Source organism: Rutidosis leptorrhynchoides, chromosome 6, assembly GCF_046630445.1.
Source record: "Rutidosis leptorrhynchoides isolate AG116_Rl617_1_P2 chromosome 6, CSIRO_AGI_Rlap_v1, whole genome shotgun sequence".
Classification (NCBI taxonomy): Eukaryota; Viridiplantae; Streptophyta; class Magnoliopsida; order Asterales; family Asteraceae; genus Rutidosis; species Rutidosis leptorrhynchoides.
In genome coordinates this window covers 389,043,359-389,069,345 of record NC_092338.1, presented here as the reverse complement: position 1 = coordinate 389,069,345, position 25,987 = coordinate 389,043,359, and the positions used below count along the sequence as shown (strand labels likewise).

General features: G+C 33.5%; 1 long non-coding RNA gene and 1 pseudogene across 2 annotated transcripts; one reads left to right on the top strand and one right to left on the bottom strand.

Moving 5' to 3' along the window:
* Window positions 1-25,987, top strand: part of LOC139854980 (uncharacterized) — a 241,793-nt pseudogene that overhangs the window by 128,330 nt on the left and 87,476 nt on the right.
* LOC139853277 (uncharacterized) lies at window positions 1,629-11,822 on the bottom strand. 2 transcript variants are annotated; one of them, XR_011761337.1, is made up of 10 exons: window positions 11,641-11,822; window positions 11,441-11,539; window positions 11,021-11,233; window positions 10,738-10,943; window positions 9,740-9,870; window positions 9,578-9,642; window positions 9,422-9,482; window positions 9,213-9,297; window positions 8,269-8,395; window positions 1,629-1,715 (listed from the first exon to the last, which is right to left on the bottom strand). It is a non-coding gene; the product is annotated as an uncharacterized lncRNA (long non-coding RNA). The 2 variants fall into 2 exon arrangements; XR_011761336.1 differs by having other exon boundaries at window positions 10,738-11,233.

The following is a 25,987-nucleotide window of genomic DNA, read 5'->3' as shown; positions in this document are numbered from 1 at the left end:
TAAACCTAAAACCATAAACCTAAACTCTAAACCCTAAAATCTAAACTCAAAACTCTAAATCTAAACCCTAAACCCTAAACCTAACCTCTAAACCCTACACCCTAAATCTAAACCCTAAAGCCTGAACCCAAACCTAAACCCTGAAAACTCTAAACCCTAAGCCCTAAAATATAAACCCTAAACCCTAAACCTAACTCTACAATGTACACCCTAACCCCTAAAAACTCTAAACCTAAACCCTAAGCCCTAAAATATAATCCATAAACCCTAGAATCTAAACCCTAAACCATAAATCTAAACCCAAAACCCTAAATATAAACCATAAACCCTAACCTAAACCCTAAACGCTAAATCTAAACCCTAACCTAACCTCTAAACCCTACACCCTAAATCTAAACTCTAAACCCTAAAACTCTAAACACTAACCCTAAACCCTAAGCCCTAAAATATGAACCCTATACTCTAGAATCTAAACCTTAAACCCTAAACCTAAACTCTAAAATGTAATCGTCATACATGAGGTTATAGTCAATCCTATGAACCCTAAATTCATATGAAAAAAAGATAAATCAAATTCGACATACCTGAAATTCATGGTGAACAAATCGATTTCATAGAAGCAACAAATGAAAATAAACAAAATTGAATGTTGATCGAATGTTTTAAACACTAAATCAGTAAATTGAATGTTTGACATGATTCGAAAGTGATTTTTCATATACCAATGGAGTCTATAACCCTATCCAATTTGCGACTGTGATATGACTCGATCACCGATGTTGTTATGAATAGGGCTAGAGAATTAATTCTTCAGATATCGAAATAGATCAATCGATGAATTATGCATAGGTCTCTTGACTATCACCCCTGAAAATGAACATGCACATTTTTATCTTTAATTAACTGGAAGTTATAAATTGTAATACTTTCATGCCTAATAACATAATACTATGCTAGAATTATGCTTTAAATTGAATCATGATACTCAAACGCATCACTAATCAAAATAGTATAACATCATACATCAAATCCATATCTCTACCTTATGGAGCAAAATCGAAAAAATTAAAACTATTAATCAATAAAAATTCCATAATACAAAAAAAAAAAAAAAAAAAAAAAAACTGACCTAGAAGTCATATAACAAAAAAAAAATCATAAAGTGAAGGGAAAATCTGACCTTATCCATAAAGTATTGTTAACTAATTAAGAGAATGAATGGTTAGATTTGAATCAAGTGAAATCATCTAACGTCTATGTCTGATATCGATAAATTTCTATATTGATTAGCTAATTTTCACTTTCTTTTACTATCACGTAGAAGGTAGATATTAGGATAATTCAAGATGATTCATGTCCTTAACTCACTTTGATTGTTAATCACAACCCGGACAGCCTTTCTTAACTGATGGACACCAAAGATCCCATACATGCTCATATTGGTCATCCCTGCATGAACAAATTAATATTCATTCCTCAAATGCCATGCTAAATCTTCTACAACACCATCATGAACCTAGGCATTAGCAAAAAGAAAGAACAGGTAAAAGATTTATAAAAGTAGGCTATGTAATTCTTGCATATGCACTATTTATTTTTGTAAAATTAGCTTCACAGTTTTATCCACTAATCTGTTAGCAAGGTTAAATTACCGAGAATGCGTGAATTATACACCCGTGTTCTCTCGAAAAAGGTCACATGACTGAAAAAGGAAACTATAAACAAATTTGAAATATTTAGTGGCTGTTACAGAGCATACAATTAAAAGTTCACATATAAGCGCACTTTAATACTTGAAACTGCTAAAAATTCAAAAATATTATATATGTTATAAAATATCTAGATTGTGTTATAAAATATCTAGATTGGATGTTAATTTTATTATTATTATATTTCTTGCATAGTAATATTTTATACTATAAATAGACATGTATGGTAACCATTTAAGGTGCACCATTTCTCTTGAAATATCAATATCAATATTTCTTCTCTCCTTCTCTCTTTTTCTCTCTTTGTTCTTATAACCATTAAAGGTAGTTATAAGCCTACTGAATTATAACACGTTATCAGCACGAAAAGCTTAGTGTAATTAAAAGATATCTCAAACGATCACGAATCACTAATCAAGGTATGAAATTATTAATAATTTTCAGACTCGAATATATCAAATTTTGGACTACTAACATTTATATTTATGTTATTTAAGTTATATATGGTCGGTTATACCACCTGAATTATATTTCTGTAATCTAACTTTTACTAACTTCACTAACATTTATATTTATGTTATTTAAGTTATATATGGTCGGTTATACCACCTGAATTATATTTCTGTAATCTAACTTTTACTAACTTCACTAACATTTATATTTATGTTATTTAAGTTATATATGGTCGGTTATACCACCTGAATTATATTTTCTGTAATCTAACTCTTATTAACTTCACTAACATTTATATTTATGTTAATAAGACCTCATGATTGTACGCAACACGTCATTTGACAACACGGTACTTTATGTACGCAACACGTCATTTGACAACACGGTACCATGGGTCGAGATTAATTCCGATCAATACGAATACGACGGGGTCTTTATATGTTATCTAACATTTATGATTACTTATGCAATTAATCATTATTTATTTCATGCATACTAATGTTTATTCTTAAATTTATAATTTTAAAAGTTAAAATAAAAAAATAGTTTGTATTTTTATTAAAAGTAAATCTTAAAAGTTAAAATAAGAAAAAGTAGTTTGTACTTTTATTAAAAGTAAATCTTAAAAGTTAAAATACAAAAAGTAGTTTGTATTTTTATTAAAAGTAAATCTTAAAAGTTAAAATAAGAAAAAGTAGTTTGTATTTTTATTAAAAGTATATCTTAAAAGTTAAAGTAAGAAAAAAAAGGAGATGGTAAAATGGAATAGTTTTTTGTCAAAAATGAAGTATTGAAAATGAAGTGGTCTCCTTCTATAACTAAAAAAAATATATATACTTTTATCAAATGAATTTTTTTGTGGCCGACAGTTTCAAACACGAGTCCGTGTTTAGTTTATCAAGAATATCTCTTGCTTTGGTGAAAGGTCACGATCACGATATCAGGTGTTGTGAAAGAATTAAAAAATTGGTCAAGTGGCCTTTTAAAAACTAGAAAAAAAATTTAAACAAAAAGTTTTTTTTATATATTTATAATTTACGGGTAACGTAAAAAAAAGGAAGTTTTTTTAAAAAAAAAAACAAAGAAAGTGTTTAAATGAGTTTTACAGAAAGGAGGAAAGCAAAGTAAAAAAAAAAACTTTTTTCCAAACAAAGGTAAATGAAAGTAGGACTTAATACAAGAAAAAAGTAAACATCTCCTAGACGTGATAAAATCTATCAATGATAAGTATTAGACTTGATGAGCTAAATGTGACAAAAATGTTTCAACATGTCTTATGTTAATTTTCTAAAATAAGTTATTATTATTCCGAGTTTAACACATATACATATGTTAATTAAAAACAACCTTTTTGTTCTTATGTAGTGTTGGGTTGCAATTTTGGTTGTATGCCATAATTCCATCCAGTAGAGTGACAATAGAAAACTTTTGATGATAATCAATAAAAAACTTTTTTCTAAACTTGTCAAATGTTTTGTTAAAAACGTGACAGTTGAAAAAAGGAGGTTGAATAATAAAACTTAAAAAACAAATTATTTTTTTAAGAGTGTGCATCAAAATGGCCCGTTTAATAATGGGGAGTAAAAATATAGTCAAATTGTTTCAACGAACAAGGGTTCAATTGGATGTCTCTTAAAAAAAATCCGCGGGTACGGGTGATGGATCCAATGGATCCGCATCCACGACCCGCGGGTGCTATCCCTAATTGTGACAAGTACAAATCAACTAAAAGTCTAAAAAATAAATGCTCTTATAGGGACCAAATGTTCACAATAATTGCCTAAGCTAGATATGAAACAAATAGTTCATAAAAAAAAAAAGGTCGTTGTGCGTTTTCGGGATGATAGCCGAAATACACTTACAAAAGTAGGTCAGCCGTCAATTCTTTATGGCCATATCAACGTAGATCAATAAAATCATTTATGGTTTTGATAAAAGATTAATTAAAAATTAATTGTTTTTTTGGTCTTGGATTCTCGGTAACAAAAGCAAAGGTTGTTTTTGGTTGCCACAACAAACAAGACAGAGGTTGTTGACTTTTGTTGTTAAACATGGCACAAGTGAACAATAACAATAGATTATTGTTTTTGAAAAGAATAATGATGCGTTAATTTTATTGTATAAAATAAAATTAAAAAAAATGGTTTTCATTGATGACTATGAACAAACGCAAACAAAGTGTTTGTGGTATTTGGTGATTAAAAAAAAAAGTGCATCTAAAGCTTCTACTGAAAATAATATGCATCTAAAGCTTCTACTGAAAATTAATGTGCAAGGTACAACGTATAACTATATGGTCAAATTCATTTGAGCCTTCGGAGTCACAAGTATATGATGTATATATATATTACTCAATTAACAAAATAGTAAATCTAAATTAATTCATATGAATAGTAAAATGAAATTAATTAATTTACTATTCACATAAAAAAGCGCATATGATAAAAAGTGCATCGCATATGATAAGCGCATATGATAAAAAGCGAATATGATGAAAAGCACAACGCATATGATGAAAATCGCATATGATTAAAAGCGCATATGGTGAAAAACACAGCGCATATGATTAAAAGCGTATATGGTGAAAAGAATATATGATAAAAAAAAAACACATATGGTGATTAAACGAAAGCACATATGGTGATTAATGAAAAGTATATTGTGAAAAAGAATCACAAGTGTTTCTTGAAAGAATTCAAGGTAAGATATATGAACCAATTCATCCATCATGTGAACCATTTTGATATTTCATGGTTCTAATAGACGCATCTAGCGGATGGTCTCATATTTGTATGTTATCAAGCCGTAATATGGCATTTGCAAAGTTTCTTGCACAAATTATTAAATTGAGAACACATTATTCTGATTACACCATTAAAAGGATGAGACTTGATAATGCTGGTGAGTTAACATCTCAAGCATTTAATGATCATTATATATCTACAGGGATTGTTGTTGAACATCCAGTTGCTCATGTGCATACACAAAATTGGTTTAGCTGAATCAATAGATAAACGCTTACACCTAATAACTAGACAATTGATAATGAGTACAAATCTCTCAATATTTATATGTGGACATGTAAATTTACATGCTGCGACATTAATTCGCATTATACCATGTGGAAGTCGTAAATATTTTCACTTAATACTTGATTTTGGCCAAGAGCCAAATATTTTCTACCTTAAAACATTAGTTGTGCAGTGTATGTTTCAATTGTATCACCACAACACAATAAAATGGTTCTTCAAAGAAAGATGATAATATATTTTGGATATAAAACATCTTCAATCATAAGATATATTGAACCCATGATGGGTGATGTTTTTACAGCACGTTTTGCTGATTGTCATTTTAATAAAACATTGTTCCCTAGATTAGGGGGAGAAATAAAAATAAAAAATAAAATGATGCTTCATGATGTGAACATCAATTAAGGTATATTGAACTCGCACAAAAGAATGTGAAACGAAAGTTCAAAAATAATGCATATGCAAGAACTTGCAAATTAATTACTTTATGCATTTACAGATATAAAAAAGTGACTAAATCATATATACCAGCGATAAATGCTCCAGCTCGAACTGAAATTCCAAAAGCTGGCAATAATGTCATTGGTTCCGAAGATAAAAATCCTCGAAAAAGAAAATCAGCTGATAATGAGGTAAGAGAAAGTGTTCAAGAAGAACCACAAATCAATATTCCTTCTGCAGAGGATATTGATAAATGTAAATACTAAAATTGCGATAAATTATGCAATATTATGGAACCGAAATGAAACTAAAATCTCTATGAGATATTTTCATATAATGTTACAATGACATCATGAATAAAGATGATGATCTGGAACTAAAATCTGTCATTGAATATACAAAATGGACATGATTGAGCTCAATGGAAAGGAGCAATAAGAGCTGAATTAGAATCGCTCGATAAAAGAAAAGTTTTCGGATCAATCGTTATCACTTTTAAAGATGTGAAACGTATGGGATACAAATGAATTTTTATCCGAAAAGAAATGTGCAAATGAAGTTACAAGGCAAAACTAGACTTGTAACTCAATATTTCCCACAAAGACCAGAAATGAATTAGGAGGAAAAATTATCCTCCTGTAATGGATACAATTACTTATTAGATACTTAATCAACCTGGTAGTTATTTAAATGCATCTCATGAATGTTGTTACTACTTATCTGTATGGATCACTTAATAGTGATATATATGAATATACCTAAAGGGTTAAGGTATCATAAGCATCTAATGTAAAATCCAAGGGAATATATTCCATTAAATCACAAAGATTTCTAAGTGGGTTTATACAAACGGGACGTATGTGGTATAACCGATTAAATGACTACTTGATAAAAAAAAGGGTATAAATATAAACTTATTTTGCACGTATGTTTTATAAAAACAATGTTCGGATATGAGATCGTAGTTGTTTATGTCAATGTTCTTAACATCATATGAACAAATAAAGAGATCTATGAGATCATTCAACTTCTAAAGAATTATTTTGAAATGAAAGATCTTGAAAAAACCAAGTATTACCTTGGATTGCAAATTGAGCATATGCCTAATGGTTTACTTGTACATCAAACAACTTATACCGAAAAGATTTTAAAACATTTTTTTTAAAGACAAACTCATTGTTGTTAGATCACTCAATATTGACACTGATCTATTTCATCCCTGCGAAGATCATGAAAATTTTAACAGATCGGAAGTTCTATATTTTAGTGCAATTGAGGTTCTTATGTATCTTATAGATTATACAAGATCTGACATTTCTTTTGCAGTTAATTTGTTGACAAGGTTCAGCTCAGCCCCTACCAAAAGACATTGGAATGGGATCAAACAAATAGTTTGATACCTTCGGGGAACTACTGATTTATAATTATTTTATTCTAACAACTCGAAACAAGATTTGTTTGGTTATACAGATGCAGATTATTTATCCGATCTACATAAAGCTAAATCTCAAACTGGATATGTATTCCTAAATGGAGGCACCGCAATATCATGACGTTCTCAAAACAAACACTTGTTGCAACATCATCAAATCATGCCGAAGTGATTGCATTACATGAAGCTACTCGGGAATAATTTTAGTTAAGATCAATGATACAAATCATTATTGATTCTTGTGGACTAGAACGCTATAAAAGCGTAACAACTATCTATGAAGATAATACAGCTTACATAATACAAATGAAAGAAGAGTATCAAAAATGACAGAACAAAACATAAATGCTGACGAGGCGCTAAAGCTATAAACGGTCTTAACGGTCATAAGTTTGATGGAAAAGAATGGTATATTGGTAAGGCTCAGAAAAAGACTGAAAGGGAATAGGAACTGAAACAACGGTTTGAACAAACCATGAAGGAGACTGCAGACAAATCACGAGGGCCAAACTTGTACATAAAAGATTTAGATGATACAGTTTCAGATGAAAACCTCAGATTTTTCTCATATACTCAAGATATCGTAAAAGACAACCAGATTAAAATGAGATACGTTCAATCAACAACTCTGCTGATCTTTATACCAAAGCACTGCTAACTGCTATTTTCAGAACACACGTTCATAATATTGGCATGAGGCATGTTCAGAAGATGTAACAACTCAGGCGTTGCCTACTTGAGGGGGAGTCAACTTTATGCTGCACTCTTTTTTCCTTAGCTAAAGTTTTATCCCAATGAGTTTTCTTTAGCAAGGTTTTTAACGAGGCAGTACTAGTTATTCTCTAATAAAATTGTCATTCAAGGGGGAGTGTTATAAAATATCTAGATTGTGTTATAAAATATCTAGATTGGATGTTAATTTTATTATTATTATATTTCTTGCATAGTAATATTTTATACTATAAATAGACATGTATGGTAACCATTTAAGATGCACCATTTCTCTTGAAATATCAATATCAATATTTCTTCTCTCCTTCTTCTCTCTTTTTCTCTCTTTGTTCTTATAACCATTAAAGGTAGTTATAAGCCTACTGAATTATAACAATATAGAGTTATAAAATTAGAAATTAAAGAGTTACATAGAGTTATAAAATAAGAAATTAAATACAAACTTTTAGAGGATGAATTTTTTTCTTACCTATGAGTATAGTGACTTTTATATATTATATCTTCATTGTTGTTGAACTTTGGGCAAAAATATAGAGCAACTGTTTTAAATAGCCATCTCGATTTTTGATACTTCCTTAACATCTGATAACATATACCTGAAAAAATATATATAAACTGGGTATGTACCACATATATGGTCCTAGAACGTAACAACTGCCACATAAAAAAAACAGAATACATCAGTAACGATACAACATATATGCAGCAGCAACTAAACTAAACTTGATACTTATATGCAGTAGCTAAAATTAAAATATACCTCCGCAAATAAAGAAGCATCACGAGAAGATACAATCAAATTATTTCATGAGCTTTTTAATTGCAGCCATGGATTCTAATCCATTATCTTTATATGTTTAGCGTATACTATTATATTGCTCAATTGATTATCATTCCTTTTAAAAGCAACCATGGATTCTAATCCATGGATTCTTATTTCTCATTAGTTTCTAAACTAAGTTTATAAACAAAACTTATCAATGGGTCTAAATTGTATTCATATTTCAATCAAGTCAAAGGGCTTGAAATTGTGAAATCCACTCACAAATTACTTTTAATGCACAACAATATGTGGCTTATTTAGTTATTAGTTATCTAATTTACTTGAGGATTAAATAGTGAAGAAAGGTCTTTAACAACCTATTATAGTAACCAATGAGAACCAAGAAAATTCTACATCATTTCATAAAGGTGGAAATTTCGCCCAATTTACTTATCTTCTGGGTTGTGAGTTTCATGTACAACATGTCAATCGGGTTACATGTCACACAACGGAATGGGGCTGATAGTGACCTAAAAGTGTACTAATACATAAAGTCTCCTACATCTTCATATTGTAAAAATATATATACTGTACTACTATTATTGACATAACTATTATTTTTATTGGTAAAATTGTAATAGAAAAATGACCTTTTAGGACGAAGTGTTTCCGATAAGGCGGGAATGAATTGCTTCAACCTGTTACCAAGTTCACGTGAGCCGCCCATTTTGACACCTACACAAGATGAAAATATGTAAAACAGATCAATACACGGAATGAACCTTAGCTACCACTAAGTTAAAAGAAAAATCATCACGCTTAGTAGTCTATGTTAGATAATGTTGTAGAAAACTGATACCATGGTCATAGAGGAAGGTAAGACAGTTGACTCGTTTGATACTTCTCGGGATACACCTCATCTGACAAATGCAAATACTCAGTCAACTATTCAAATTGTGACATGTACACTTATGTGATCATGTAAATCATCAAGCCTGAAAAAAAGTAGATGAACCTATAACACGGGCAATAGTTAATTATAAAAACCACTTGTGAAGGACCTCGAGACCCCCTGCAATCCTAGATTCAGAGCCCAATAATTTAGTTAAACATTCTTCTTGCAACAAATATGATATAACTGATTAGCCATTCAAGTTTTGGGGAAAGCGTAACTCACAATTAGAACCTTACTAAATCCTCATCAACAATTATTACACGAATCGATACTAATGCTAAAGATCGATTCTTGTAAAGGAACTCAAGACCCCCCACCATCTTCGGCCTCAACACATTAGCATGCATATTTCCCTGTATATCAAACACATGAAATTCTTTTAAATCACTTGTTTATAAGGACTCCAGTAAGTAACATAAAGTTCAAAACTTTTTGAGCAGTTTATATTGTTGAAACCTAAGAAATTGTAAAAACACAAGAGCGTTTTTAACATCACTCGTTTTCAAGAAAATACATAAAGTTCTAAACTCGTCTATTCTACTGATTTCAATATCCTAAATAGGGATGTAAGATTTAAATTTTTCAATGAAGTAGTGCAAGATCCAATTTTGACAATAACGGAGTGCAATATTCAGTTTTTTTGCCAATAATGGGGTGCAATATTAAATCTTTGCCAATTTTGACCTATCTATTTATGGGCCCTATCAGGTTCTATTACATCTTTAATGGGTAAGATGAGGGTAAAAATAACAAAATACAAAATTCAGATAGGTTGAACGATTAAAAAATCACCCTGAATAATGCATACAACGTCTTAAACCATTTTATTCGAGAAAATTTGACTACAATGTAGCAGTATCATTTTTATCATCATATCTAACATCTAACACTCATATTATAATAGTTAATATTTATTCTAACAAAAATGTTTCTCTTCACACAGACATGTCTTGATGACCCGCCCATTTTGCCACTCCTAATCATGATTCAGATTTTATCAGAAAAACAAACAATAATATGTTCTTAATACAATCTAGGGTCAAAACATAGGTGGAACTAAAAAATATAAAAACGAGTATTGATTATTTATGTAAGGTAAATTAAATAATTCTTCTGATAAGTACTTATCCTTATCCCTAAGACTTATAACAGGAATCTTCAAATACAGTTGTTCATTAAATCATCTAGCAGAGACACATATAGAAAAGAAAGGATCTTACTTCGCCTAATGGCTTTGAAGTTTCATAAATACTTTAAAAGTTAGGGGATGTACTAACCAATCTTAGGAGTATCCTATCAAATGTCAAACCAAAAAATGTGTGCGAGTACGAAGAACAAGTCTAAGATTGAGTAAACTTATGAAGAATCGAAAGTAAAGCAACTCATTCACTGTGGCAGTGAAGCTACATCGCAGCTCCTCGGGGATCTAAATCGCAAACATTACTGGAATTTAGTCACCACAAATAAAAGTAAATAGTTAAATTATCATATATGAGTGATTACCTGAGGAGCAACATTCAGTCAAAAGTCTCTTCCTTTTACTAATATATTATACATACATAGTCCATAGCAAACATCAATTTATAAGAATCATACTTTTTCTTTTTACAGAATTTTAAACTATTCGTGTAGGTTTCTTGATCATCGAATTTGTAATCCCAAACTCCTTCGAGCTATATTTCTTCCAGTCTGTTTTAATCCTTCTGCCTTCTACACCTTCATTTGCAAACACTCAACTGATCACTCAATATCACAGTCATATAAACAAGATTTAAAAACTCACAATTGATGAAACATGCTTCTATCGTTATCAATAAAGGAATCAGCAGAAAAACCACTTGATTCATCGACTATTTCAATCGCAGCAACACAATTCAATCGAGCATAAATATAAGAGGTCGTGTAACCGAAAGTTATTGTTACCTTATATTATTGATGTCGATTTTGCGGCATCTTTTTTGACTGGCCTTTGTGTACCCTAGAGGCATGATGTCGCCAACGTGTCGAACTGTTCTGATATAACTGTGTTTTTTTTTTTTTTTGCAGCTTGGTTAGTGACAATTATGTGTAAGTATAAAATTAAGAGACATTGGCTCAACACTAAGCACATCAGCAATACTTACCATTTTGACATGATCAATAGAAGGAAAAGGAGCAGTCATATTATTCAACACAGTTTCTACTAACAACAGTCATATCGTTGACAGAAGAATTCTTACTCCGAGCTGAGTTCGTCCGACATTTTCTACTTGCAATAGTCATATTCAAAACCGTTTGCACAACAGCACAAACCGGTGTTGCTACAGATTTACCACCTTTTAAATTGATGTTGAACAATCAGACAAAGAAATAGTTACAATGAAACTAATTTCAAATACGCAAAAAAACAATTTCTAATCCAATAACAAATACAATTATCGACATAATCTCTACAACATACCTTTGTTGAAGTAATAGTAAAATTTTGAAACCCTATGTAACACCCCGTTTTTCTAAACATGACGCTTGTGGCGTCATACGGAGTCCAAGAATAGATATTTAATCATTTGGACGTATTTAATTGACCACGTTTGACTTTGGTTGTTAGCAAAAGTGGATTTGGAGTGCATCAGGTCCACCATCGCTTTTGGGACAAGTTTATCGCGTTTTGGCTCATCGCGTAACGCGACAAAGGGGACTGATACGCGACAACTTTAAATCTCCTTGACCTGACCAGTTGGTCGCATTCCAAGTTGGTTCATCGCGTTTGGATGTGTCGATAAACGCGACACGGAGTCGCGAAACGCGACAGGTACGCTGAAAAACTATTTTGTGCTCGTTTTTGGGATTTAGTTGGAGGTATTTGTGTCTTTTCACTTTGAAACCGGGTTATATGCTTGAGATCAGTTCCAAACCTTATCTCTATCTCATTTTACACCACAAACACTCTCATCTTCAACACTAGAGAGAGGAAGAGAGTTTAAAGAGAGAGAGAGAGAGCGCTCCATTTGAGGAAGAAGAAGAGTGTTTCGGGCCAAGTCTCAAGTGTTAAAGTTGTTCTAATCGTCAACGGAATCATTTTGGTGGTATTGGTAAGTCTCAACTCCGAATTTCATCTTTATGATTTGATATTCAAGTTAGGGTTTTGAGCTTGTTAGTTGTGAAACCCATTTAGATGATGAAGTGAGTTTATGGTGACTAGTTATTTTTGATACTTGGCTGGTTTTGGGTAGGTTGATGATTAACCATGTTTAAGGCTTGTAGATGGTGAATAATCACTAGTGTTAGTGATTATAGAAGTATTGGAAACCATTTTGGGTATTTTGGTTGACTAATTTAGAAATGGGTCAAAATTAGGGTTTAGGTGCCATTTTAGGAAAGATAAGTGTTTAACACTTACGATTGGGTTTAATTGGCATATTAGGACCATCCTCACTTGTGTTAGTGATTATTGGTTAGTTTGAGCGCGGTTTGTGCTTGGAAGTGCATTTGGGTCGAAATTGCACTAATTGTCAATATGGGTTGGTTTGTAATCCACCCTAATTGTGTTGTTTGTTATGTGATAAATGGAATAGGTGCTTTCCATTGGCTATTGCGGATTTTGGTTTGTGCATCCATCAAGATTTCAAGGTGAGTGTCAATATACTATGTGCATATGCATGTATAGGATGGGTGCGGGTTGGGTGAAGTGATCCCCGGCTATAGAGCTCACTTCACATGTAGGTGGATTTGATGGACTTGTGTATAGGTCCAATTGGCACGGTTGTGCATTTTAGTTGACCACCTTTGGCGAGGTGCACACTTTGTGTGTACGATATCACATGGTCTTGTGATATGGATAATCCGATGGCGTGGGATTGGTATTTGAGATGCGATTGAGTAACCCCGATGATGTGGATTTTTATAATCCCGGGACCGTGGGTTTTGATTTGGGATGTGAGTCACGTGTGGTGCAGATTCACGATGACGCGTGTAGATTCGGTCATCTTATTGAGGTAGTGGTCACGTGTGGTGCGGATTCACTAAGGCTCGTGTAGTTTTGGCCAACCTCGATCTTGTTGTGGTATTGGAGATAGTAGTCGCGTGTGGTGCGAATTTACTAAGGCTCGTGTAGTTTCGGCCAATCTTCATTTGGTATTGGGTTAAGGGGTTAACCTTGGGCGGTTTACACGTTGTTATATATATAGATATATATATATATATATATATATATATATATATATATATATATATATATATATATATATATATATATATATATATATATATATATATATATATATATATATATATATATATATCGTTGTATTGTTGTGATGTAGCAAACCCTCTGGGTGTAGCTTATTGGCGTTGTACATATCATCGTTGGTGTACTTGAATTGTTGATTATTAGCTTGTTGTATAGCGCTCGTACGGTATGCTTAGATTAGCTTGCCTTTATACTCGGACTCGGTATGTGCTATTTGATTATTATTGTGTGGCGTGTCCATTTTATGCATATATGTGTATGTAGTATACTTTCACTCACAAAGCGCTAGCTTACCCTCTCGTTGACTTTATTTTTATAGGTTCGCATGATGGCGGCAAGGGTAAGTACTTGGACTAGTGAGCTAGCTTGAGATGCTTAGAAGACTTGGCTTTTGAATTTCATAGGATTGGGTAGATCGTTCCCAATCACCATGCTCGGTCTTTTGTTGGAAAACTTATTAGTGTCTTTTGGTTATGTCAAACGGGTCTTGGGTTGTATGCCCGTTTTGTATTCCAACTTATGTAATGTATGTTTTAAAGTTGATCAAACTTACTCTGGTAATGAAAATGTTTTTGGAATCATAATTGGGACATAAACGTTAATAATGTTAAAGTATTGTAAAGAAAAAAAAATATGGGCAGGTTTAAATACGGGTTGGGTCATTTCAAGTGGTATCAGAGCATGGTCTAAGGGATTTAGGTGACTTGAGATATGAAATGTCCCGTTCTTATTGATTAAAAACGTTCCATATTAATTGATTTCGTTGCGAGGTTTTGACCTCTATATGAGACGTTTTTCAAAGACTGCATTCATTTTTAAAACAAACCATAACCTTTATTTCATAGATAAAGGTTTTAAAAAACTTTACATAGATTATCAAATAATGATAATCTAAAATATCCTGTTTACACACGACCATTACATAATGGTTTACAATACAAATATGTTACAACAAAATAAGTTTCTTGAATGCAGTTTTTACACAATAACATACAAGCATGGACTCCAATTCTCGTCCTTATTTAAGTATGCGACAGCGAAAGCTCTTAATAATCACCTGAGAATAAACATGCTTAAAACGTCAACAAAAATGTTGGTGAGTTATAGGTTTAACCTATATATATCAAATCATAATAATAGACCACAAGATTTCATATTTCAATACACATCCCATACATAGAGATAAAAATCATTCATATGGTGAACACCTGGTAACCGACATTAACAAGATGCATATATAAGAATATCCCCATCATTCCGGGACACCCTTCGGATATGATATAAATTTCGAAGTACTAAAGCATCCGGTACTTTGGATGGGGTTTGTTAAGCCCAATAGATCTATCTTTAGGATTCGCGTCAATTAGGGTGTCTGTTCCCTAATTCTTAGATTACCAGACTTAATAAAAAGGGGCATATTCGATTCGATAATTCAACCATAGAATGTAGTTTCACGTACTTGTGTCTATTTCGTAAATCGTTTATAAAACCTGCATGTATTCTCATCCCAAAAATATTAGATTTTAAAAGTGGGACTATAACTCACTTTCACAGATTTTTACTTCGTCGGGAAGTAAGACTTGGCCACTGTTGATTCACGAACCTATAACAATATATACATATATATTAAAGTATGTTCAAAATATATTTACAACACTTTTAATATATTTTGATGTTTTAAGTTTATTAAGTCAGCTGTCCTCGTTAGTAACCTACAACTAGTTGTCCACAGTTAGATGTACAGAAATAAATCGATAAATATTATCTTGAATCAATCCACGACCCAGTGTATACGTATCTCAGTATTGATCACAACTCAAACTATACATATTTTGGAATCAACCTCAACCCTGTATAGCTAACTCCAACATTCACATATAGAGTGTCTATGGTTGTTCCGAAATATATATAGATGTGTCGACATGATAGGTCGAAACATTGTATACGTGTTTATGGTATCTCAAGATTACATAATATACAATACAAGTTGATTTAAGTTATGGTTGGAATAGATTTGTTACCAATTTTCACGTAGCTAAAATGAGAAAAATTATCCAATCTTGTTTTACCCATAACTTCTTCATTTTAAATCCGTTTTGAGTGAATCAAATTGATATGGTTTCATATTGAACCCTATTTTATGAATCTAAACAGAAAAAGTATAGGTTTATAGTCGGAAAAATAAGTTACAAGTCATTTTTGTAAAGGTAGTCATTTCAGTCGAAAGAACGACGTCTAGATGACCATTTTAGAAAACATACTTCCACTTTGAGTTTAACCATAATTTTTGGATATAGTTTCATGTTCATAATAAAAATCATTTTCTCAGAATAACAACTTTTAAATCAAAGTTTATCATAGTTTTTAATTAACTAACCCAAAACAGCCCGCGGTGTTACTACGACGGCGTAAATCCGGTTTTACGGTGTTTTTCGTGTTTCCAGGTTTTAAATCATTAAGTTAGCATATCATATAGATATAGAACATGTATTTAGTTTATTTTAAAAGTCAAGTTAGAAGGATTAACTTTTGTTTGCGAACAAGTTTAGAATTAACTAAACTATGTTCTAGTGATTACAAGTTTAAACCTTCGAATAAGATAGCTTTATATGTATGAATCGAATGATGTTATGAACATCATTACTACCTTAAGTTCCTTGGATAAACCTACTGGAAAAGAGAAAAATGGATCTAGCTTCAATGGATCCTTGGATGGCTCGAAGTTCTTGAAGCAGAATCATGACACGAAAACAAGTTCAAGTAAGATCATCACTTAAAATAAGATTGTTATAGTTATAGAAATTGAACCAAAGTTTGAATATGATTATTACCTTGTATTAGAATGATAACCTACTGTAAGAAACAAAGATTTCTTGAGGTTGGATGATCACCTTACAAGATTGGAAGTGAGCTAGCAAACTTGAAAGTATTCTTGATTTTATGAAACTAGAACTTTTGGAATTTATGAAGAACACTTAGAACTTGAAGATAGAACTTGAGAGAGATCAATTAGATGAAGAAAATTGAAGAATGAAAGTGTTTGTAGGTGTTTTTGGTCGTTGGTGTATGGATTAGATATAAAGGATATGTTATTTTGTTTTCATGTAAATAAGTCATGAATGATTACTCATATTTTTGTAATTTTATGAGATATTTCATGATAGTTGCCAAATGATGGTTCCCACATGTGTTAGGTGACTCAAATGGGCTGCTAAGAGCTGATCATTGGAGTGTATATACCAATAGTACATACATCTAAAAGCTGTGTATTGTACGAGTACGAATACGGGTGCATACGAGTAGAATTGTTGATGAAACTGAAAGAGGATGTAATTGTAAGCATTTTTGTTAAGTAGAAGTATTTTGATAAGTGTCTTGAAGTCTTTCAAAAGTGTATGAATACATATTAAAACACTACATGTATATACATTTTAACTGAGTCGTTAAGTCATCGTTAGTCGTTACATGTAAATGTTGTTTTGAAACCTTTAGGTTAACGATCTTGTTAAATGTTGTTAACCCAATGTTTATAATATAAAAAGAGATTTTAAATTATTATATTATCATGATATTATGATGTACGAATATCTCTTAATATGATATATATACATTAAATGTCGTTACAACGATAATCGTTACATATATGTCTCGTTTCAAAATCATTAAGTTAGTAGTCTTGTTTTTACATATGTAGTTCATTGTTAATATAATTAATGATATGTTTACTTATCATAATATCATGTTAACTATATATATAACCATATATATGTCATCATATAGTTTTTGCAAGTTTTAACGTTCGTGAATCACCGGTCAACTTGGGTGTTCAATTGTCTATATGAAACCTATTTCAATTAATCAAGTCTTAACAAGTTTGATTTCTTAACATGTTGGAAACATTTAATCATGTAAATATCAATCTCAATTAATATATATAAACATGGAAAAGTTCGGGTCACTACAGTACCTACCCGTTAAATAAATTTCGTCCCGAAATTTTAAGCTGTTGAAGGTGTTGACGAATCTTCTGGAAATAGATGCGGGTATTTCTTCTTCATCTGATCTTCACGCTCCCAGGTGAACTCGGGTCCTCTACGAGCATTCCATCGAACCTTAACAATTGGTATCTTGTTTTGCTTAAGTCTTTTAACCTCACGATCCATTATTTCGACGGGTTCTTCGATGAATTGAAGTTTTTCGTTGATTTGGATTTCATCTAACGGAATAGTGAGATCTTCTTTAGCAAAACATTTCTTCAAATTCGAGACGTGGAAAGTGTTATGTACAGCCGCGAGTTGTTGAGGTAACTCAAGTCGGTAAGCTACTGGTCCGACACGATCAATAATCTTGAATGGTCCAATATACCTTGGATTTAATTTCCCTCGTTTACCAAATCGAACAACGCCTTTCCAAGGTGCAACTTTAAGCATGACCATCTCTCCAATTTCAAATTCTATATCTTTTCTTTTAATGTCAGCGTAGCTCTTTTGTCGACTTTGGGCGGTTTTCAACCGTTGTTGAATTTGGATGATCTTCTCGGTAGTTTCTTGTATAATCTCCGGACCCGTAATCTGTCTATCCCCCACTTCACTCCAACAAATCGGAGACCTGCACTTTCTACCATAAAGTGCTTCAAACGGCGCCATCTCAATGCTTGAATGGTAGCTGTTGTTGTAGGAAAATTCTACTAACGGTAGATGTCGATCCCAACTGTTTCCGAAATCAATAACACATGCTCGTAGCATGTCTTCAAGCGTTTGTATCGTCCTTTCGCTCTGCCCATCAGTTTGTGGATGATAGGCAGTACTCATGTCTAGATGAGTTCCTAATGCTTGCTGTAATGTCTGCCAGAATCTTGAAATAAATCTGCCATCCCTATCAGAGATAATAGAGATTGGTATTCCATGTCTGGAGATGACTTCCTTCAAATACAGTCGTGCTAACTTCTCCATCTTGTCATCTTCTCTTATTGGCAGGAAGTGTGCTGATTTGGTGAGACGATCAATTATTACCCAAATAGTATCAAAACCACTTGCAGTCCTTGGCAATTTAGTGATGAAATACATAGTAATGTTTTCCCATTTCCATTCTGGGATTTCGGGTTGTTGAAGTAGACCTGATGGTTTCTGATGCTCAGCTTTGACCTTAGAACACGTCAAACATTCTCCTACGTATTTAGCAACATCGGCTTTCATACCCGGCCACCAAAAATGTTTCTTGAGATCCTTGTACATCTTCCCCGTTCCAGGATGTATTGAGTATCTGGTTTTATGAGCTTCTCTAAGTATCATTTCTCTCATATCTCCAAATTTTGGTACCTAAATCCTTTCATCCCTATACCGGGTTCCGTCTTCTCGAATATTAAGATGCTTCTCCGATCCTTTGGGTATTTCATCCTTTAAATTTCCCTCTTTTAAAACTCCTTGTTGCGCCTCCTTTATTTGAGTAGTAAGGTTATTATGAATCATTATATTCATAGATTTTACTCGAATGGGTTCTCTGTCCTTCCTGCTCAAGGCATCGGCTACCACATTTGCCTTCCCCGGGTGGTAACGAATCTCAAAGTCGTAATCATTCAACAATTCAATCCACCTACGCTGCCTCATATTCAGTTGTTTCTGATTAAATATGTGTTGAAGACTTTTGTGGTCAGTATATATAATACTTTTGACCCCATATAAGTAGTGCCTCCAAGTCTTTAATGCAAAAACAACCGCACCTAATTCCAAATCATGCGTCGTATAATTTTGCTCGTGAATCTTCAATTGTCTAGACGCATAAGCAATCACCTTCGTTCGTTGCATTAATACACAACCGAGACCTTGCTTTGATGCGTCACAATAAATCACAAAATCGTCATTCCCTTCAGGCAATGACAATATAGGTGCCGTAGTTAGCTTTTTCTTCAATAACTGAAACGCTTTCTCTTGTTCATCCTTCCATTCAAATTTCTTCCCTTTATGCGTTAATGCAGTCAAGGGTTTTGCTATTCTGGAAAAGTCTTGGATGAACCTTCTGTAGTAACCAGCTAGTCCTAAAAACTGGCATATGTGTTTCGGAGTTTTCGGGGTTTCCCACTTTTCAACAGTTTCTATCTTTGCCGGATCCACCTTAATACCTTCTTTGTTCACTATGTGACCGAGGAATTGAACTTCTTCCAACCAAAATGCACACTTTGAAAACTTAGCGTACAATTCTTCCTTCCTCAATACTTCCAACACCTTTCTCAAATGTTCACCGTGTTCTTGGTCATTCTTTGAGTAAATAAGTATGTCATCAATGAAAACAATGACAAACTTGTCAAGGTATGGTCCACACACTCGGTTCATAAGGTCCATGAACACAGCTGGTGCATTAGTTAAACCAAACGGCATGACCATAAACTCGTAATGACCGTAACGTGTTCTGAAAGCAGTCTTTGGAATATCATCTTCTTTCACCCACATTTGATGATACCCGGAACGTAAGTCAATCTTTGAATAAACAGACGAGCCTTGTAGTTGATCAAATAAGTCGTCGATTCTCGGTAGTGGGTAGCGGTTCTTGATGGTAAGTTTGTTCAACTCTCGGTAGTCGATACACAACCTGAATGTACCATCTTTCTTCTTGACAAACAAAACAGGAGCTCCCCACGGTGATGTGCTTGGTCGAATGAAACCACGCTCTAAAAGTTCTTGTAATTGGCTTTGCAGTTCTTTCATCTCGCTGGGTACGAGTCTGTAAGGAGCACGAGCTATTGGTGCAGCTCCTGGTACAAGATCTATTTGAAATTCAACGGATCGATGTGGGGGTAATCCCGGTAATTCTTTCGGAAATACATCGGGAAATTCTTTTGCGACGGGAACATCATTGATGCTCTTTTCTTCAGTTTGTACTTTCTCGACGTGTGCTAGAACAGCATAGCAACCTTTTCTTATTAGTGTTTGTGCCTTCAAATTACTAATAAGATGTAGCTTCGTGTTGCCCTTTTCTCCGTACACCATTAAGGGTTTTCCTTTTTCTCGTATAATGCGAATTGCATTTTTGTAACAAACGATCTCTGCTTTCACTTCTTTCAACCAGTCCATACCGATTATCACATCAAAACTCCCTAACTCTACTGGTATCAAGTCAATCTTAAATGTTTCGCTAACCAGTTTAATTTCTCGATTCCGACATATATTATCTGCTGAAATTAATTTACCATTTGCTAATTCGAGTAAAAATTTACTATCCAAAGGCATCAATGGACAACTTAATTTAGCACAAAAATCTCTACTCATATAGCTTCTATCCGCACCCGAATCAAATAAAACGTAAGCAGATTTATTGTCAATAAGAAACGTACCCGTAACAATCTCCGGGTCTTCTTGTGCCTCTGCCGCATTAATATTGAAAACTCTTCCGCGGCCTTGTCCATTCGTGTTCTCCTGGTTCGGGCAATTTCTAATAATGTGGCCCGGTTTTCCACATTTATAACAAACTACATTGGCATAACTTGCTCCGACACTACTTGCTTCGCCATTACTCGTTCCGACACCATTGTTCCTTTCGTTCTATTAACCCCTGGTCCGTAGACCTCACACTTCGCCGCGCTATGACCATTTCTTTTACACTTGTTGCAAAATTTGGTGCAGAACCCCGAGTGATACTTTTCACACCTTTGGCATAGCTGCTTCTGATTGTTGTTGTTGTTGCGGTTATTATTGTTATTAGGATGATTGTTGTAGTTGCTGTTGTTGTTGTTGTTGTTGGGCCGTTTGTTGTAGTTGCGATTGATGTTGCGATTGTTGGGATAATTGTTGCGATTATTGTTGTAATTGCTGTTGTTGTTGTATTGGTGATTCTTATCACCGTTTTCCTCCCACTTTCTTTTGACTTGCTTCACATTGGCCTCTTCAGCAGTCTGTTCTTTAATTCTTTCTTCAATCTGGTTCACTAGTTTGTGAGCCATTCTACATGCCTGTTGTATGGAGGCGGGCTCGTGTGAACTTATATCTTCTTGGATTCTTTCCGGTAATCCTTTCACAAATGCGTCGATCTTCTCTTCCTCATCTTCGAATGCTCCCGGACACAATAGGCACAATTCTGTGAATCGTCTTTCGTACGTGGTAATATCAAATCCTTGGGTTCGTAACCCTCTAAGTTCTGTCTTGAGCTTATTGACCTCGGTTCTGGGACGGTACTTCTCGTTCATCAAGTGCTTGAATGCTGACCACGGTAGTGCGTACGCATCGTCTTGTCCCACTTGCTCTAGATAGGTATTCCACCATGTTAACGCAGAACCTGTGAAGGTATGCGTAGCGTACTTCACTTTGTCCTCTTCAGTACACTTACTTATGGCAAACACCGATTCGACCTTCTCGGTCCACCGTTTCAATCCGATCGGTCCTTCGGTTCCATCAAATTCCAAAGGTTTGCAGGCAGTAAATTCTTTGTAGGTGCATCCTACACGATTTCCTGTACTGCTAGATCCAAGGTTATTGTTGGTATGTAGCGCAGCCTGTACTGCGGCTATGTTTGAAGCTAGAAAAGTACGGAATTCCTCTTCATTCATATTCACGGTGTGTCGAGTAGTCGGTGCCATTTCCTTAAAAATAGTCAAATGGAACAAGTTAATCATACAGAATATTAAGAGTAGTTAATAGTATTTCGTAGCATAATATGAACTCATTTATAAAAGTTTTTTCTTCATATTAGCGTTTTATAAGTTTAAATTCGGGTAGTACCTACCCGTTAAGTTCATACTTAGTAGCTAATATACAATTCAACTACTACAATTCTATATGAAAAACTGATTATAATAATATTTCGCGTTCAAACTTTTACACAATATTTTACAAACTTACAATACCGCTTATTTTACATATAGCATGAAATATAGCACACAATAAATTTGATACAAGATGGTTGTGAAGATAATTCTAGCTAGTACACAAGTCGTTCAGCAAAGTCAATAAAGACACGTAATTCATACGTCCAGAAACAAGTCATGCATTCTGGTTTTACTAGGATTACTTCCCATCCTTGGTCTCGTGGAACATAACCGTTATGGCCATTGATAAGACAGCGCGTTGTAACGTCGTCAAAGGGGCGAGGGTTACGTAATGTCTAACAGTCCCGTAACAATCTAAAAACCTCATTTCTTACCCCAATTACCGACTCCGTCACTTGTGGGAACGTTTTGTTTAATAGTTGTAGCCCGATGTTCTTGTTCTCACTTTGGTGAGAAGCGAACATTACTAATCCGTAAGCATAACATGCTTCTTTATGTTGCATGTTAGCCGCTTTTTCTAAATCACGAAGTCCAATATTCGGATATATTGAGTCAAAATAATTTCTTAACCCATTGCGTAAAATAGCATTTGGGTTCCCCGCAATATATGCGTCAAAGTAAACACATCGTAACTTATGGATTTCCCAATGTGATATCCCCCATCTTTCGAACGAAAGCCTTTTATAAACCAAGGCATTCTTGGAACGTTCTTCGAATGTCTTACAAACTGATCTCGCCTTAAATAGTTGTGCCGAAGAATTCTGACCGACTCTAGACAAGATTTCATCAATCATGTCTCCGGGTAGGTCTCTTAAAATATTGGGTTGTCTATCCATTTTGTGTTTTTATACTGTAAAATAGACAAGAGTTAGATTCATAAAAAAAAATACTTATTAATACAAGCAATTTTTACATATATCATAAAGCATAAGCACACTATATTACATATATTACACCACACGAATACAACTATCTTATTCCGACTCGCTTGTTTCTTCTTCTTCGGTTTTGGTTCGTTTTGCCAAGTTTCTAGGGATATATGATGTTCCCCTAATACGAGCCGTCGTAATCCACATTGGTTTAGAGAAACCTGGTGGTTTAGAGGTTCCCGGGTCATTGTTACAACTTAAGGACTTCGGGGGTTGACGATACATATAAAGTTCATCGGGGTTGGAATTAGATTTCTCTATTTTTATGCCCTTTTCCTTATTATTTTCTTTTCCCTTTTTAAATTCAGTTGGGGTAATTTCTATAACATCATCGGAATTCTCGTCGGAATCCGATTCATCGGAGAATTGGTAATCCTCCCAATATTTTGCTTCCTTTGCGGAAACACCATTGACCATAATTAACCTTGGTCGGTTGGTTGAGGATTTTCTTTTACTTAACCGTTTTATTATTTCCCCCACCGGTTCTATTTCTCCATCCGGTTCCGATTCTTCTTCCGGTTCCGATTCTTCTTCCGGTTCCGAATCTTCTTCCGGTTCCTCTTCGGGAACTTGTGAATCAGTCCACGAATCATTCCAATTTACATTTGACTCTTCATTATTATTAGGTGAGTCAATGGGACTTGTTCTAGAGGTAGACATCTATCACATAATATCAAACGCGTTAAGAGATTAATATATCACATAATATTCACATGTTAAAAATATATAGTTTCCAACAAAATTTGTTAAGCAATCATTTTTCAAGTAAACACGGTCGAAGTCCAGACTCACTAATGCATCCTAACAAACTTGATAAGACACACTAATGCAAAATTCTGGTTCTCTAAGACCAACGCTCGGATACCAACTGAAATGTCCCGTTCTTATTGATTAAAAACGTTCCATATTAATTGATTTCGTTGCGAGGTTTTGACCTCTATATGAGACGTTTTTCAAAGACTGCATTCATTTTTAAAACAAACCATAACCTTTATTTCATAGATAAAGGTTTTAAAAAACTTTACATAGATTATCAAATAATGATAATCTAAAATATCCTGTTTACACACGACCATTACATAATGGTTTACAATACAAATATGTTACAACAAAATAAGTTTCTTGAATGCAGTTTTTACACAATAACATACAAGGATGGACTCCAATTCTCGTCCTTATTTAAGTATGCGACAGCGGAAGCTCTTAATAATCACCTGAGAATAAACATGCTTAAAACGTCAACAAAAATGTTGGTGAGTTATAGGTTTAACCTATATATATCAAATCATAATAATAGACCACAAGATTTCATATTTCAATACACATCCCATACATAGAGATAAAAATCATTCATATGGTGAACACCTGGTAACCGACATTAACAAGATGCATATATAAGAATATCCCCATCATTCCGGGACACCCTTCGGATATGATATAAATTTCGAAGTACTAAAGCATCCGGTACTTTGGATGGGGTTTGTTAAGCCCAATAGATCTATCTTTAGGATTCGCGTCAATTAGGGTGTCTGTTCCCTAATTCTTAGATTACCAGACTTAATAAAAAGGGGCATATTCGATTCGATAATTCAACCATAGAATGTAGTTTCACGTACTTGTGTCTATTTCGTAAATCATTTATAAAACCTGCATGTATTCTCATCCCAAAAATATTAGATTTTAAAAGTGGGACTATAACTCACTTTCATAGATTTTTACTTCGTCGGGAAGTAAGACTTGGCCACTGTTGATTCACGAACCTATAACAATATATACATATATATTAAAGTATGTTCAAAATATATTTACAACACTTTTAATATATTTTGATGTTTTAAGTTTATTAAGTCAGCTGTCCTCGTTAGTAACCTACAACTAGTTGTCCACAGTTAGATGTACAGAAATAAATCGATAAATATTATCTTGAATCAATCCACGACCCAGTGTATACGTATCTCAGTATTGATCACAACTCAAACTATACATATTTTGGAATCAACCTCAACCCTGTATAGCTAACTCCAACATTCACATATAGAGTGTCTATGGTTATTCCGAAATATATATAGATGTGTCGACATGATAGGTCGAAACATTGTATACGTGTCTATGGTATCTCAAGATTACATAATATATAATACAAGTTGATTAAGTTATGGTTGGAATAGATTTGTTACCAATTTTCACGTAGCTAAAATGAGAAAAATTATCCAATCTTGTTTTGCCCATAACTTCTTCATTTTAAATCCGTTTTGAGTGAATCAAATTGCTATGGTTTAATATTGAACCCTATTTTATGAATCTAAACAGAAAAAGTATAGGTTTATAGTCGGAAAAATAAGTTACAAGTCGTTTTTGTAAAGGTAGTCATTTCAGTCGAAAGAACGACGTCTAGATGACCATTTTAGAAAACATACTTCCACTTTGAGTTTAACCATAATTTTTGGATATAGTTTCATGTTCATAATAAAAATCATTTTCTCAGAATAACAACTTTTAAATCAAAGTTTATCATAGTTTTTAATTAACTAACCCAAAACAGCCCGCGGTGTTACTAC